Here is a 14,920-nt window from a genome sequence, read left to right on the forward strand (position 1 = left end):
AATGCTAACACCAAAAGTCAACATCCAATCCATACCAAAAATTACGTCCATATGCTTCAACGGAAGACACACAAGATCCAACTCAAAGTCAACATTACCAAAACTAACAGGACACTTAGCACACACTAAAGAAGTAGTCACTGAACCACTAGCCGGGGTATCGATAACCATCCCTCGAGACAACGAAGTCACAACCAAACCCAAACGCTCAACACAACTCGCAGCGATAAAAGAATGAGTAGCACTAGTATCAATAATTGCAATCAAAGGAGTACTATTGATAAAACACATACCTCGGATGAGATTATCAGGATGTTCCACCTCTTCCGCATTCAATGCAAACACCTTCCCCGCCGCCTTCTTCGGCTTGGTACACTTAGTACTGATATGCCCTTTCTCACCACAATTGTAGCAAGTGATCTCCTTCTTGCACTCTGCCGCCTTGTGACCTGCTTCTCCACACTTGTAGCACTTCTCACCACTCTTGCAATCATTAGCAAAATGACCCAATGTGCCACACTTGTAGCACCTCACCTCAGCAACTTTCACCTTAGAGCCTCCACCAGATTCTCTCTTCTTGCCTTTGTCTTTGTTGTACGGCTTCCCAAATCCATGCCCCTTTCCTTTCTTCTCATTCTGAGCCTTGTAGTGATTAACCTTAGCTCTTCCAGCATCATCAAACATACGACACTTATGCACCAAAGTATCAAAATCACGGATCTCCTGAATACACATATACTGATAGATGTCGGGCCTCAAACCGCTTTCGAACTTCACACACTTGGAAACCATAGCATCCTCCGCATTGATGTACAGACAAAACCTCGAAAGCTCCTCAAACTTCGCCGCATACTCAGCCACCGAACGGTTCTCTTGCTTCAAGTTCAAGAATTCCACTTCCTTCTTGGTCCTCAAATCCTCAGGAAAGTACTTCCTCAAAAACTCAGTCTTGAACCTAGTCCAAGTCACAGCTCCACCAGCCTCAAGCCTTCCCTTAGCATTGGTCCACCAATACTCAGCCTCCTCTGCAAGCATATGAGTAGCCAACCTGACCTTCTGGTCCTCACTAGTCACCATAGCACGGAAGATCCTCTCCATGGCTTGCACCCAACTCTGAGCTCCATCCGGGTCATATCTACCCTTGAACGTCGGCGGACTGTTTCGCAAGAAACGATCCAACCTTCGCTCCTCAGCCTCACTAGGATCACGATGACCAACTGCCGCCTGCTCATTCGCCTGAGCCAACACCTGAGCCATCGAAGCTAAAGCCTGAGCAATCGCCGCATCATCTCTACCACCAGCCATCTCACTTCTACATAAAACCAACCAACAGATAAGAACAACAGCACAACAACACAAGAACAAGTACCGAAGGTAACTCATTACCATTCGCATACTAACAGGGTAAATCAACAAACACTAGTCTACTAGTCTGGACAAGACTGACCACGGCTCTGATACCAACTTGTAACACCCTATTTCTATTAAGCGGTAAAACGCGCGAATACATCAGAAATATTCTAGAAATAGATGTTACGTCTCCGAATAAACCACAAATATACATGCATAAAGATCATGTTTACACAACATAGCAGCGGAACAATATATAATTCATAAACATCTCTGGATCTCCAACAAAATACAAAGTGTATCCTCCAAATTTCAAATAACAGAATATCTCAACAACTCCAAAATACAAGTCAAATAAACAACATGCAAGGACTATCCTAGATCAGAGCCCTAATCTAGACACTTGCATGAAAAAGAGGAACTCCACTCCTCGGCATCAACAAGCAACAACTAAGCATCCTGCACTCCATCTACCCGTCCATACAGAAAGGTAGGTGGTAAACCACTGAGGGTTAACATTACATCATCATAATCCATATAAGATTAACACGAACTTTGAAGATGAAAGGTATAATCAAGGATAAAGAATGACAATCCATACATAACTCCACAATATTCACAACATATAATTATTCCAAGATCATTCAATATCATCATACTAAGTTCATGTCCACAAGTGCATCATACATATATCACAACCTCACCTTGTCAAATCAACAATTAACAATTCAATCCGCAAGCACAATTAGCAATAATCAACCATCAAACACATCTTAATTGCAATTGAATCCACCAACAGTTTATGCAATGTCTCTAGACTCATCTAGATGCATGTGGTACCAAAACACCTCTAGGTCGTCACCTTTGATGCAACAAAAACATCGTAATCACCTCCATTGGATATAAAATCCACCACCATCAGTCATGTATGCATGAACATATGACTCAACTACAAATCTATATGTTCACACAAACAATAATCACCTCACCATCACCATTACTTGTATATATGCAATCATCAACAATTCACCATCACATATCATATATACAATCACCAACCGCATCCAAAAATCATACAACATATAGTTGTCACATAATTACAACACCAATCATCTCCACATAACATATAATAACTTTCCATAAAGGATTCACAATCAATTGATTCTCAAAAGTCATCTTTAGTCAAGTTCGTCTCTCAAAATCACAACATTAAATTAATTGGACAATTGAGTCAAAACCAAGTAAACAAGCTCAATTGCCTATGCCTTGTATTCTCACAATTCACATATGTGGGCAGTAGAGGGTACATAAGCATTTCATCGGCCAAATGCGACGAATTCACGAAAAATCCAAAGTTCGTCTCATTTTATCACTTTTCACAAAATCTTCCATTTTCAAAGCAAAACAAGTTCAAACTTGATGGAACCAATCACAACCATTTTTAGAAATCATATAAACATTATACAACTCTAATCCCACTTCAATTTCCGGAGAAAACGGGTTTTTGGAAAAATCGACGTTTGAACCGTTTTTACAAAAGTTAGACGATTTTCATAAATTCAAGTCCAAACCAATTCAAATCATGTTCCAGTAGGATTAAAGGTGTAAACAGAGGTTAATTATGTCCAAAGAAACATTTTAGAAGTATCGGATTGGCCCCCAAGTGCTCGAAAACAAAAAATCAAAAATTGCTGAACTGGGGCTAGGACGCGAAAGCGCCCTCTGCACGCTTTAGCGTCCTAGTTCCAGAACTCCTGGAACAGCACGCTTTTGGGACGCTTCTGGGACGCTGATGGGATGCTTAAGCGTCCTAAGCACGCGAAAGCGTCCTTCATCAGAATTCCAGAACTCTGTTACTGGTTCTAACCCAAATTCATCCCAAAACCCCATTTTCAATCCCCCAATTCACCCAAACCAGTTCCAAAAAGTGTTTATAGGTCAAAATAGGTTCAATACACTTAAACACATACAAGTTTTGGAATTAAAACATCAACATAACCAAATTCACCAATTTCTCAATTCATTCTCAACTTTCAATAACAATATCAAATCTCATCATTAATTCACCAATCTTGATACCCAAAGTACCAATTCAACAACAACATATTATAAATCAATAACAACAACTAATGAGTACAAATTCATGCACAATTCAACATCACAACATCAATTCTCATCAAACTTGCTCAAGAACACAAAACACCAACAACTATACATTTGAACATGTTAATTCACATACTAACATGCAATTATCACATAAATCATGTTCTCAAACATAACAACAACAATTATGCACGAATTTTACAACAATTAGGTTCAATTCATCAATTTAACAAAAATGGGTAAAGAGAAAAAAAAATTAATTATGGTTGAAACCTAACCCTCTTACCTCTAGCACCAAGATTCTCTAACCCAAGCTTCAATTTAGCTCCTAGATGATGAATCCCCTCTTCAAGCTCTAACCCTTGTTCTTCCCTCTAGCCTCTATCTCTTCTCTTCTCAAATGAAATGAAATGAAAATGTTTGTAAACCTAATTCTCACCAACAACTAAAGTTTATATATGCTCTATTCAATTGGGCTTAACTCTCAATGTTTTAATGGGCCTAACCCATTTCTATTCTAACCCAAAATGTTACTACTCACTTAACGGTAAAATACAACGCTAACGGTCACTTAACGGTAAACTAAATAATTACCCCACTCTCCAACACTTAGTAAAATAAAACCCTCACTAAGCACTAAAAATAACTTCCGGCAAAATTACAAAATTACCCCTACTCTTAAAATGACCAAAATGCCCCTAAGTCTAAAATGACTAAAATACCCTTCTAACACCGAACTCTACGAATCCCAACCAAAAATACATACAGAGACAAACAATCACACATGACCACATATAGCACACATAAATAATAAATAAAATAAATCTAGCGAAAAACGGGCTGTTACAGAAAACATAAATGTCTGACACCCTAATCAGAGCTTAACTATACTCCAAACAACACAAAGAGAGGTAGCTCCAAGCTAGTCATCAAGTAGTTCCAAGCAATATTAAGAAAATCAGTCCTACACGTTGTCTACTTGTTCATACAATTAGGCAGACAGTCAACCAAACACCACTTGGAGTTAGATAATATTCCACATAATAAAATATAATCAATAAATAGCATTCAAGGATTTCAAGTATAGCACCTATACATACTCATCACTCCTAGAATAGTAACATCATGTGAATATCATCATAAATTCATTTATAAAACAATAATTCATATCACATCAAATCCTCTTCAATAAATTGTCATACCTGATGAGTCAATAATTAGTTAGTTTTTGTACAATATTTAGTTTCGTTTTAATTAGATTTAAGTTTATTTTATTTTAATATTATTTCCTTTTTGAACTATTTTACTTCAATTGCATATTATTATATTTCAGGAATAAATATTTGATGAATTGAGTCTTTGAGCAAAAGAAAGGAGTCTGGAGCTGATTTGGAGCAAAAATATGAAGATTTGGAGACAAAAATATATTTCCCCCAAGTCAGAAGCTTGGCACGGCCCGTGCTAAGGTTCGCACAGCCGTGCCACCTCCCAGGATGCCCTTTTGCTGCTTTTGCTTAGGATTTAAGCTACTCTATTTAGTTTTGACCAAAAAGCCCGCAGTTGCTTGAGGAACATTCTACTGATGTAATTGCTTAGATTTTAAGTCGAATGTATCCTATAAATAGAGTAGCTAGCCATCACAAACATAATCATCTTTATTCTTGGAATTCAATAAGTGACAATTGTCTTTCTCAATAAAGTTCTTCTTTTATTTCTTTACTTTCTTGTTATTTTATTTATGTTCTTCTCTTCCTTCTCTATGTCTACGATGAACATGAGTGAGTAGACTTCTCTTGTCTTGGGATTGTTGCATAAGTCTAATGACGTAATCCGAATCAAACCAAACCATAAACCCTAATTTTATATAAGTTTACTTTCTAATCAAATTTCACCGTTTTTATAATGAATTAACAATTATCGAACTAGGAAGCGAACACGGAGGGTTTTGTAATCGTTAATTCATCATCTTAAATATCAATTCATAAAGCGAACGTGGAGCTTTGATATTGGAACAAGTGAAATTAGACTTGGGTTGCGAAACATGAGAATAGTCTAGCAAACCTTGAGACATATAAAGTTTCGTTCTTCAAGGATTCTAATAACAATCAACCATGAGAATAGGCTTGATTGTTAGAGGAACACACTCACTGACTTCGAGAGAAGCTTTGATACGCTAAAGAGAAACTTGTCTTTAGAAATTAAACCAAATATGAAATTAGAAGTTTAGGGTTTCTTTGTGAAGGATTCGTTATTAAGATGGACCAATAATCCCAAGGCTCTTTTTATTATTATTTTCTTTCATTAAAAATCAAACCTTTTCAACTGAATTCTCCTTTAATCATTCTCTAAAAAGTTAATTGAATTGAACAACTCCCTGTCGGAACGATAATCTCTTTTATTACTACTTCGATAGGCCGTGCACTTGCAGTTTATCCCATCAAGTTTTTGGCGCCGTTGCTGGGGAGTTAACTAATTTGATTAGCTTTTTCTTAGTGATTAGATTCCTTTTTCTTTTTCTCTTCTTTTTCTTCTATTTTTCTATTTTATTTTCTTTCTGTTACCGTTAACTTCTTGGGTTCTCAACCTTTTATGCGAAAAACTAGAAATCTTGTTGAATTTGATCCCGAGATCGAAAGGTTTTTACATAAAAGAAAGAGAGTCGCACAAAATAATATTGCAATGGCTGACCACACTCTCAAAGAGTATGCAACACCATCTACGGATGAGCCACAGGCTATTATTGTGTACCCGACGATTGAGGGTGACAACTTTGAGATCAAACCTGCACTACTTAACTTAGTGCAGCAAAATCAGTTTTCTGGATCTCCCGCTGAGGATCCCAATCTACACACCTCTATTTTTCTAAGAATCAACGGAACCAAAAAAGAGAACCAAGAAGCCGTAAGACTCCATCTCTTTCCCTTTTCCTTAAGGGATAGAGCTAGCGCTTGGTTCCATTCCCTTGAAGTCGGTTCCATCACTTCATGGGATCAAATGAGGCAAGCATTCCTTGCCCGGTTCTTTCCCCCCTCTAAAACTTCTAAACTAAGAGACCAAATCACAAGGTTCAATCAGAAAGATAGGGAGTCTCTCTATGATGTGTGGGAGCGTTTCAAGGAAATGCTTAGACTTTGTCCCCACCATGGTCTAGAGAAGTGGCTCATAGTCCACACTTTTTATAATGGCTTATCTTATACCACTAAGATGTATGTTGATGCAGCTGCAGGTGGAGCTTTAATGAACAAGAATTACACAGAAGTATATGCCTTGATTGAAGACATGGCTCAAAATCACAACAAGTGGACCGACCAGAGAGCCATCACCAATTCTTCACCCTCCAAAAAGGAGGCAGGTATGTACAAAGTCTCTAACTATGATCATCTGTCTGCTAAGATTGATGCACTAACCCAAAAATTTGAAAAATTAAATGTTAGTGCTATCACTTCTGCTTCTGCATCTCCTTCTTGTGAAATCTGTGGTATATCTGATCATATTGGAGTTGATTGCCAACTAGGTAGTGCTATTAATGGTATTGAGCAAATGAACTATGCTCAATACAACCAAGGGATGAGGCAAAACCAAAATTTTTATAAAAACCCTCAAAATCCCTATGGACAAGTAGCACCATCTGGCTATGCAATCAACTAGAGAGTCACTCAGAAATCAAATTTGGAAATTTTTTTGGAAAATTATATTGCAAATCAATCTAAACAGCTTCAAGAACTCAAAAACCAAACCGGATTTCTGACTGATTCTCTTTCCAAACTCAATACCAAAGTTGATTCTATTGCTACTCACTTTAAAATGCTTGAGACCCAAATTACCCAAGTGGCCCAACAAGTGGCCACTCTTTCTTAAACATTGGGGGTCTTTCCTGGTCAAACCAAAGCCAACCCCAAAGCCCATGTTAACGTTATTTCTTTTGGGGGTAGTAAGATAGGAGAAACTATTGCTAAGGTTAAAAACATCGAGGGAGAGAGTGTTAAGCTTTTAGGTGAGAAAACTGTGATAGAAACTAAGAACCCGCTTGATGAGACCAAAGCTCATTCCCCTTTAAAACTTGCTAAGCTCAACTTGGAGGCTCAATTTGATAAATTTATCAACATACTTAAGAAAATTTGCATTCAAATCCCCTTTGCGGAAGCTTTGTCTCGGATGCCTCTATATGCTAAGTTTTTAAAAGAAATTTTTTCAAAGAAAAGGGCTATAGAGCATAGTGAGACTATAGCTTTGGCTAAGGAAAGTAGTGCAATTATCCAAAAGACACCTCCTAAGCTTAGGGATCCAGGTAGTTTTGCCATACCTTGTATGATTGGGAGTGAGACCGTTGACAAAGCCTTGTGTGACTTAGGAGCTAGTGTTAGTTTGTTGCCTTTGTCTCTCTTTAAGAGGATGGGGATAGGAGAGTTGAAACCTGTCTTGAAGCTAGCTGATCATTCTACTATAAATCTAGTTGGTTTTGTTGAATACATACCTGTTAAGATAGAAGGGATATACATCCCGACTGATTTTGTGGTAGTTGACATTGAAGAGGACGATGACGTCCCTATAATCCTAGGTAGACCTTTCCTCGCCACTGCTAGAGCTCTTGTTGATGTTAAAAATGGTAGGATTGTCTTTCAAGTGAGTGATAAAATGGTAGGATTTGAGTTGGAAAATGTTCCCGCTCTTTACTCTTGTTGCATGCTTAAAGATCATGATGTGAAAGAACGTTTCATAGCATCATCTACACAATATGATCTCTTTGATCCATTCCAAGGACACTTTCTAACCGTCAAGCTAATGACCCTAAAAGAGCGCTTCGTGGGAGGCAACCCACTCATTTATCTGCTTTTACTTTGTTTGTTTTTCGTTGTTTTAAGTGTTTTGTAGGTAATTGTCCGAGTACGATTCGAGAAAAGTGAAAATTTTTGAAGCCCCCATGACCAGAAGACTGGCACGGCCCATGCTCCCAGATGGCACGGTCGTGCCTGATTACCAAGCCAAAAAGGCCAGCAAGGTCCCGAAACTTGGCACGGCCCGTGCCAATAACTGGCACGGCCGTGCCCGACCTCTAGGTTAGTATAACCACGTTCTTCGTCCCTCATTCTCAAATACAAACATCTCTCATCCTTCAAACTTCTCTCTAAAACCTCCATAACCAACAACCTTAAAAACTTCATATCTCCTTCAAATCAATCAATTTCTTCCCCAAATCAATTCCAAACATCATTCTAAACAAAACCCACCAATCAAAAACAACTTTCATCCACCCAAACCCCATAATTCACCAAATTCATATTCCTTTTAACCTAACCTAAAAACCACAAATTCATCACCAATCTCCACAACTAAACTCATAAACCTTACTCAAACCTTAACCCCAAACCTAAACCAACCTTTTCCACCAAAAATCTTTCCAAACCCTAACCTTCCCCAAAACAACACAAAGTCAACCCAAGGTCAAGGTCGATGGCATCAAGGAGAAGTGGAAAAAACCAGCAAGCTCTTCAGGAGGACCTCCACAAAAGAAACAAGCACATGCAAAGAATCATGGAATCAAATTCAAGGACAATAAGCAAAGGGATAGGTATAAAGTTCTAATCTCTAAAACCTTCCATGCTTGTAAATACCTTGATTCTCATAGTTTGAATGTGCTTGGCATTAGAGATAATGTGTATAAGTTGCTAGGAAACCTAGGATGGATTGATATGCTGAGACCTATGAGAGGTTATGAAAATTTCACCGATGAGTTCTTAAGTTCAATTGTTTTTACAAAGGATATGTTGAATTTTGATAATCCTAACCATAGAGTAACTTTCCGGCTTATGAATATTGATTATGATATGTCCCTTCAGCACTTTTGTGATGCATTTGGCTTCGCAAATGAGGGATATATCCATGATTTTTAGGATCAAGATCTCAAGCCGGCGGAATATCAACCCGCTATCTTTTCGGAACGTATCACCGGTCTTAGGCAATTTGTCACAAAAGCCAACAAAGCTAGTAACATTCACAACCCCGTGCTTAGGTACCTTCAGAGGGTTATGACTTGCACCATTTAGGGTAGAACTGAGTTAGGAAACACTAGGACAGATGAGCTTTTCATGTTATGGGCTATGCTATATAACCACCCTATAAACACTTGTTTCTACTTGCTTGATTATCTTGCCGATGTAGGTAATAGGCCTGCCGGTAAGGGAGAGATAGTGGTAGGTGGCATCATCACATACATAGCTAGGAATTTTGGAGTGGGTGAAGATGAGGGGATAAATCCAATTGAAGGAAACAATAGGCTTAACATAGAGACCCTCATCTCTATGAACTTCATAAAACATCATCCACCCATGCAATATTCGCTAAAACTCAATGTGCCTATTTTGTTACTACTTCCTAACCCATGTCGGACTAACACCGAGGTGGAAGAAAATTTGTTGTATGTTGATGATGACCAGGTACATGAAGAGCAAAATCTAGATGAGGGAGACGGTGCTCACTTGCACCATGATGCGGAAGAAGGTGCGCACTTGCACCATGATGAAGAGCACCATGACCAAGAAGCCGATGGGCTAAATAACAACGAAAGATGGATATGGATGCAAACTGAGGTTGAGAGGATAAGCATCGAGAAACAAAGGCAAGGTGTTGAAATATTCGGGCTAAGAAATGATGTCCTAAGGGGCAACCGAATGACGGAAGAAAACAATGAAATGCTCCCAAGGATGATGCAACACTTCCTTCTCCAAGGTCCTCCTTATGGACCTCAATAAAAATTGTGAGCTTTCCTCTTCCTCTTTCTCTTGTCTCTTCTCTCTTTCTCCTACTCTTTCTTCTACTCCTTCTTCTTCTTCTTCTTCTTCTTCTTCTTCTTCTTCTTCTTCTTCTTCTTCTTCTTCTTCTTCTTCTTCTTCTTCTTCTTCTTCTTCTTCTTCTTCTTCTTCTCTTTTATTTTATTTTAAATCATTGAGGACAATGCTTCTCCTAAGTGTGGGGGGAGCCTAATAAAATGTCCTGAGTCGTAGTGTTTCCAAACTCCCTTAAACTTTATTCTTTTGTTTTGTTTTTGTTGCGAAAGGCATGATTAAGTAGCTTGTTTTTATTGAAAATTAAGGCATAAAATTTTTTGTTGTCTCTTCTTAAAAGGTTGTTTCTTGTACATGAAAGTGATCTCTTGTGTTTTTAGTGTTCTTGCTATACCCACATCATGTTTTATTGTGAAAAATTCTCCAATGAGAAAAGCACATAGTTGCAATCTTTGAGTAAGTGTATGAGTAGGTATTTTAAGGAACACGTTCTAGCTTTAATGGTAACTTGGACCCTTAAAAGTCTTCAGAGTAAAAGTAGTATAAGTTTGTGTGGGGAATAATATGCTATATTGTTATAATGTGTTAAACCAAAATGGGGCGGGAGAATATCACCAACACATGGAGGAAAGGACACCCCCTTGCTGACTTCCTAAGTGTGGTGATGCCTCTCTAATTGAACTTAAGTTCTATAAATCCCTCAAAAGAGGAAGTAATTCATCAACACATGGAGGAAAGGATACCCCCTCGCTGACTTCCTACGTGGAGATGATTAAAATTGTAGCACTATTTAGGGTGATCATGGAATCTAGGAGGAAAGGATACCCCCTCGCCGACTTCCTATGAGAAAATGGTATCCCCTAAGCAATCTGCAAGCCCTAGAGTGCTTAAATTGTCAATTTAATTCCAACTAATTCGCATCTCTCTTATACGAAATGAAGAAAGGAATTTTCTCCATCACTTTAGTGTTAATCTTAGAACTTGTTCCTCATAATATCTGTCTTATACAGGAGCAAGAAAAGGGTTGGACTATACACACACACACTCACTTGAGACTTGATGTTGGGTTGAATAGGTTCCCAAGGAATACTCGAAGTTGTGACTAGTGTACATTGAAATAAAGCCTTAAGAGAGACATGAGTTTTCAATTGTGTTGCCATATGTTAATCTTTTTATTGCTGCTATGTCTATGCCTTTTGCTTGAGGACAAGCAAAGAGTCAAGTGTGGGGGAGTTTGATGAGTCAATAATTAGTTAGTTTTAGTATAATATTTAGTTTCGTTTTAATTAGATTTAAGTTTATTTTATTTTAATATTATTTCCTTTTTGAACTATTTTACTTCAATTGCATATTATTATATTTCAGGAATAAATATTTGATGGATTGAGTCTTGGAGCAAAAGAAAGGAGTCTGGAGCTGATTCGGAGCAAAAATATGAAGATTTGGAGACAAAAATATATTTCCCCCAAGTTAGAAGCTTGGCACGGCCCGTGCTAAGGTTGGCATGGCCGTGCCACCTCCCAGGATGCCCTTTTGCTGCTTTTGCTTAGGATTTAAGCTACTCTATTTAGTTTTGACCAAAAAGCTCGCAGTTGCTTGTGGAACATTCTAGTGATGTAATTGCTTAGATTTTAAGTCGACTGTATCCTATAAATAGAGTAGCTAGCCATCACAAACAGAATCATCTTTATTCTTGGAATTCAATAAGTGACAATTGTCTTTCTCAATAAAGTTCTTCTTTTATTTCCTTACTTTCTTGTTATTTTATTTATGTTCTTCTCTTCCTTCTCTATGTCTACAATGAACATGAGTGAGTAGACTTCTCTTGTCTTGGGATTGTTGCATAAGTCTAATGACGTAATCCGAATCAAACCAAACCATAAACCCTGATTTTATATAAGTTTACTTTCTAATCTAATTTCACCGTTTTTATAATGAATTAACAATTACTGAACTAGGAAGCGAACACGGAGGGTTTTGTAATTGTTAATTCATCATCTCAAATATCAACTCATAAAGTGAACGGGGAGCTTTAATGTTGGAACAAGTGAAATTAGACAAGGGTTGCGAAACATGAGAATAGTCTAGCAAACCTTGAGACATATAAAGTTTCGTTCTTGAAGGATTCTAATAACAATCAACCATGAGAATAGGCTTGAATGCTAGAGGAACACACTCACTGACTTCGAAAGAAGCTTTGATACGCTAAAGAGAAACTTGTCTTTAGAAAGTAAACCAAATATGAAATTAGAAGTTTAGGGTTTGTTTGTGAAGGATTCGTTATTACGATGGACCAATAATCCCAAGGCTCTTTTTATTATTATTTTCTTTCATTAAAAATCAAACCTTTACAACTGAATTCTCCTCTAATCATTCTCTAAAAAGTTAATTGAATTGAACAACTCCCTGTCGAAACGATACTCTCTTTTATTACTACTTCGATAGGCCGTGCACTTGCGGTTTATCCCATCAATACCGTTAATAAACCAACAACATCAATCAACACAAAGGCTCCTTGCTTTATTCTTCATTTATCATAATCGTCAAATTACACCAACGTCATCATTTAGGAAATATAATCTTATATTCAACTCCAATTATTCCAATTAAAGCACATATTTCACGTAATGCATATACTTCCCTTAGTCCATATCGATCATATAAGTCACATATACTCTTACCTAATTTACTCAAACAAATACAACTGATCATTTCAAAAGTATAGGCAAGGAAATCATCATCATCAACGAATCACCTAGTCAAGTATATATGATTCAAACTTTTATCAGCATCACCAAAATAAATCATCATCAAATAAAATCACCAAGTGTACAAGCATCATAAAAAATAACAAACATCATCATGTACAGACATCTCCACACAAATTCACATTATTCACCAATCACATAAATCACCAAGTCACAAAATTCACCAAATCACAAATTTCACATAATTCACCAAGTCACAAAATTCATATAATACACCAAAACACATCATCACATAACATGTATGCATGCTTTGTTTTAGACACCTCGACATGTATGTGGTACCATTTTGGATGTCAGAGATAATTTTACCGATTAATCCATTAACATAATTTCTCTCTGATTACGTTCTTCATCAAATAACGTAGTTTCTCTTCGACTACGTTCTTCACCAAAAGATTATGAATGCATGGACTTTCACGTAAAGACTCGACAATGCACAAATCACCAACTCTATAGTATATAATTTACACCATCATATAATACCTTCACCAAAATCACCATTAAATTATCAAACATTTACATCCACACAATCAACAAGTCATAATCAACAAAAAGTGTCAGCATCATAATCATCATGAACAATTATCATCACAAAGAAACCACATCGTTTCACAAAGCACAATTCGCATAGTAGATGATGATCAACCACATCATGATAACCAACATATTATACACCAAACAATCATTGATCATTCTTATTTCATCATATCATCATGAATACAAAGCCAATTGCAAGTCATCACATCTTATTCTATCATTTTACTGAAGTTCATCTATATTCACCAAAGTTCACCTCATTTTACAAAATCATCTATTTTCAAATATTTCACCAAGATAAGACATTATGCTCATACACATCAACAATTCATTCCTATTTACTTCCTAACATCACATTAGGTCAAACATATCATCACCATTTCACAAAGTCCGCCTATTTCTCAACAATTGCAAAGTTCGTCTCCTTTTTCTTCATTTTTCAAAGTCATTTCATTTCCAATATATAACCATGTTAAATCACTCCGAGAAGTTCAATTACACTTCAATTAATTAGGTTTAGGTGTTGGAATTCATTGGTATGCTTAAAAGTACCTTAAAATATGAAAAATCAGAGTTTTCGGGCTCAGGGAGCTTGGCACGGTCGTGCCAACATGACCAGAACAGCACGCATGATCCGTGCTAAGGGGGCGCAAGGTCGTGCCAATTCTGCAGGTGGCGGAAATGCGTTTTTGCGTTTTCGTACGCAAAATCCCGTTTTGAAATCAGTTTTCGACCCCAATCGCACCAAATACGTCCCAAACACTTAGACCATTCATACACACTCAAAAACATAGTTTTCAAACCCAAAACAACTTAAATCAACTCACTCCAAAATGAATTATTTCATAAAAGTGCTTAAAACGAGTTTTTACTCAAGAGCCCGATTTTCACCCAAGCGATGTCACACCCAAATTTTTTGATTCAAAACATAAATTCTAATTACTCTAATTCAACACAACAACTTTATTAATCCATTCAAATTCATCAAAATCAAATTTATCCTCTTTTGACCCATATTCACAAAAATCACCAAAACACAACAACTTAATCAAACATCATATTTAACATCATCAAATTAATGAATTCTCAACACCAATATATACCCAACGTCATTCATAGCACATAAATCATGAATTCATCATTAATCAATAGCAACATCAACACATATCAACAACGAAATTTAAGCATCAACAACAAGTTTGCAACAAATTTCACACACCCAAAATCACCACTTAATTATGAGCACGAAAATTAACCTCCAAAATAATCAATTTCATAATTCGTTCAAAACAAATATGACCCATAAGTGAAAAACAAGATTATAGCTTATTAAGTAGAACAAACCTATCCCCCATACCTTGTTTTCTCTTAAGTTAGCTA

The 14,920-nt window shown here is 37.0% G+C and overlaps 1 non-coding gene and 2 pseudogenes across 1 annotated transcript; 2 read left to right on the plus strand and 1 right to left on the minus strand.

Moving 5' to 3' along the window:
• The first annotated feature begins 4,795 nt into the window (after positions 1 to 4,795).
• On the plus strand, positions 4,796 to 8,357 carry LOC146915970 (uncharacterized; annotated as a pseudogene).
• Positions 6,496 to 6,602, minus strand: LOC146915971 (small nucleolar RNA R71). Its single transcript, XR_015017086.1, has one exon. It is a non-coding gene; the product is annotated as a small nucleolar RNA R71 (small nucleolar RNA).
• A 547-nt stretch (positions 8,358 to 8,904) lies between the features above and the next one.
• On the plus strand, positions 8,905 to 11,981 carry LOC146915972 (uncharacterized; annotated as a pseudogene).
• Positions 11,982 to 14,920: the final 2,939 nt, after the last annotated feature.

This window comes from Medicago sativa, chromosome 6 (genome assembly GCF_051527215.1).
Source record: "Medicago sativa cultivar Bolivia chromosome 6, Bolivia_mono, whole genome shotgun sequence".
Classification (NCBI taxonomy): Eukaryota; Viridiplantae; Streptophyta; class Magnoliopsida; order Fabales; family Fabaceae; genus Medicago; species Medicago sativa.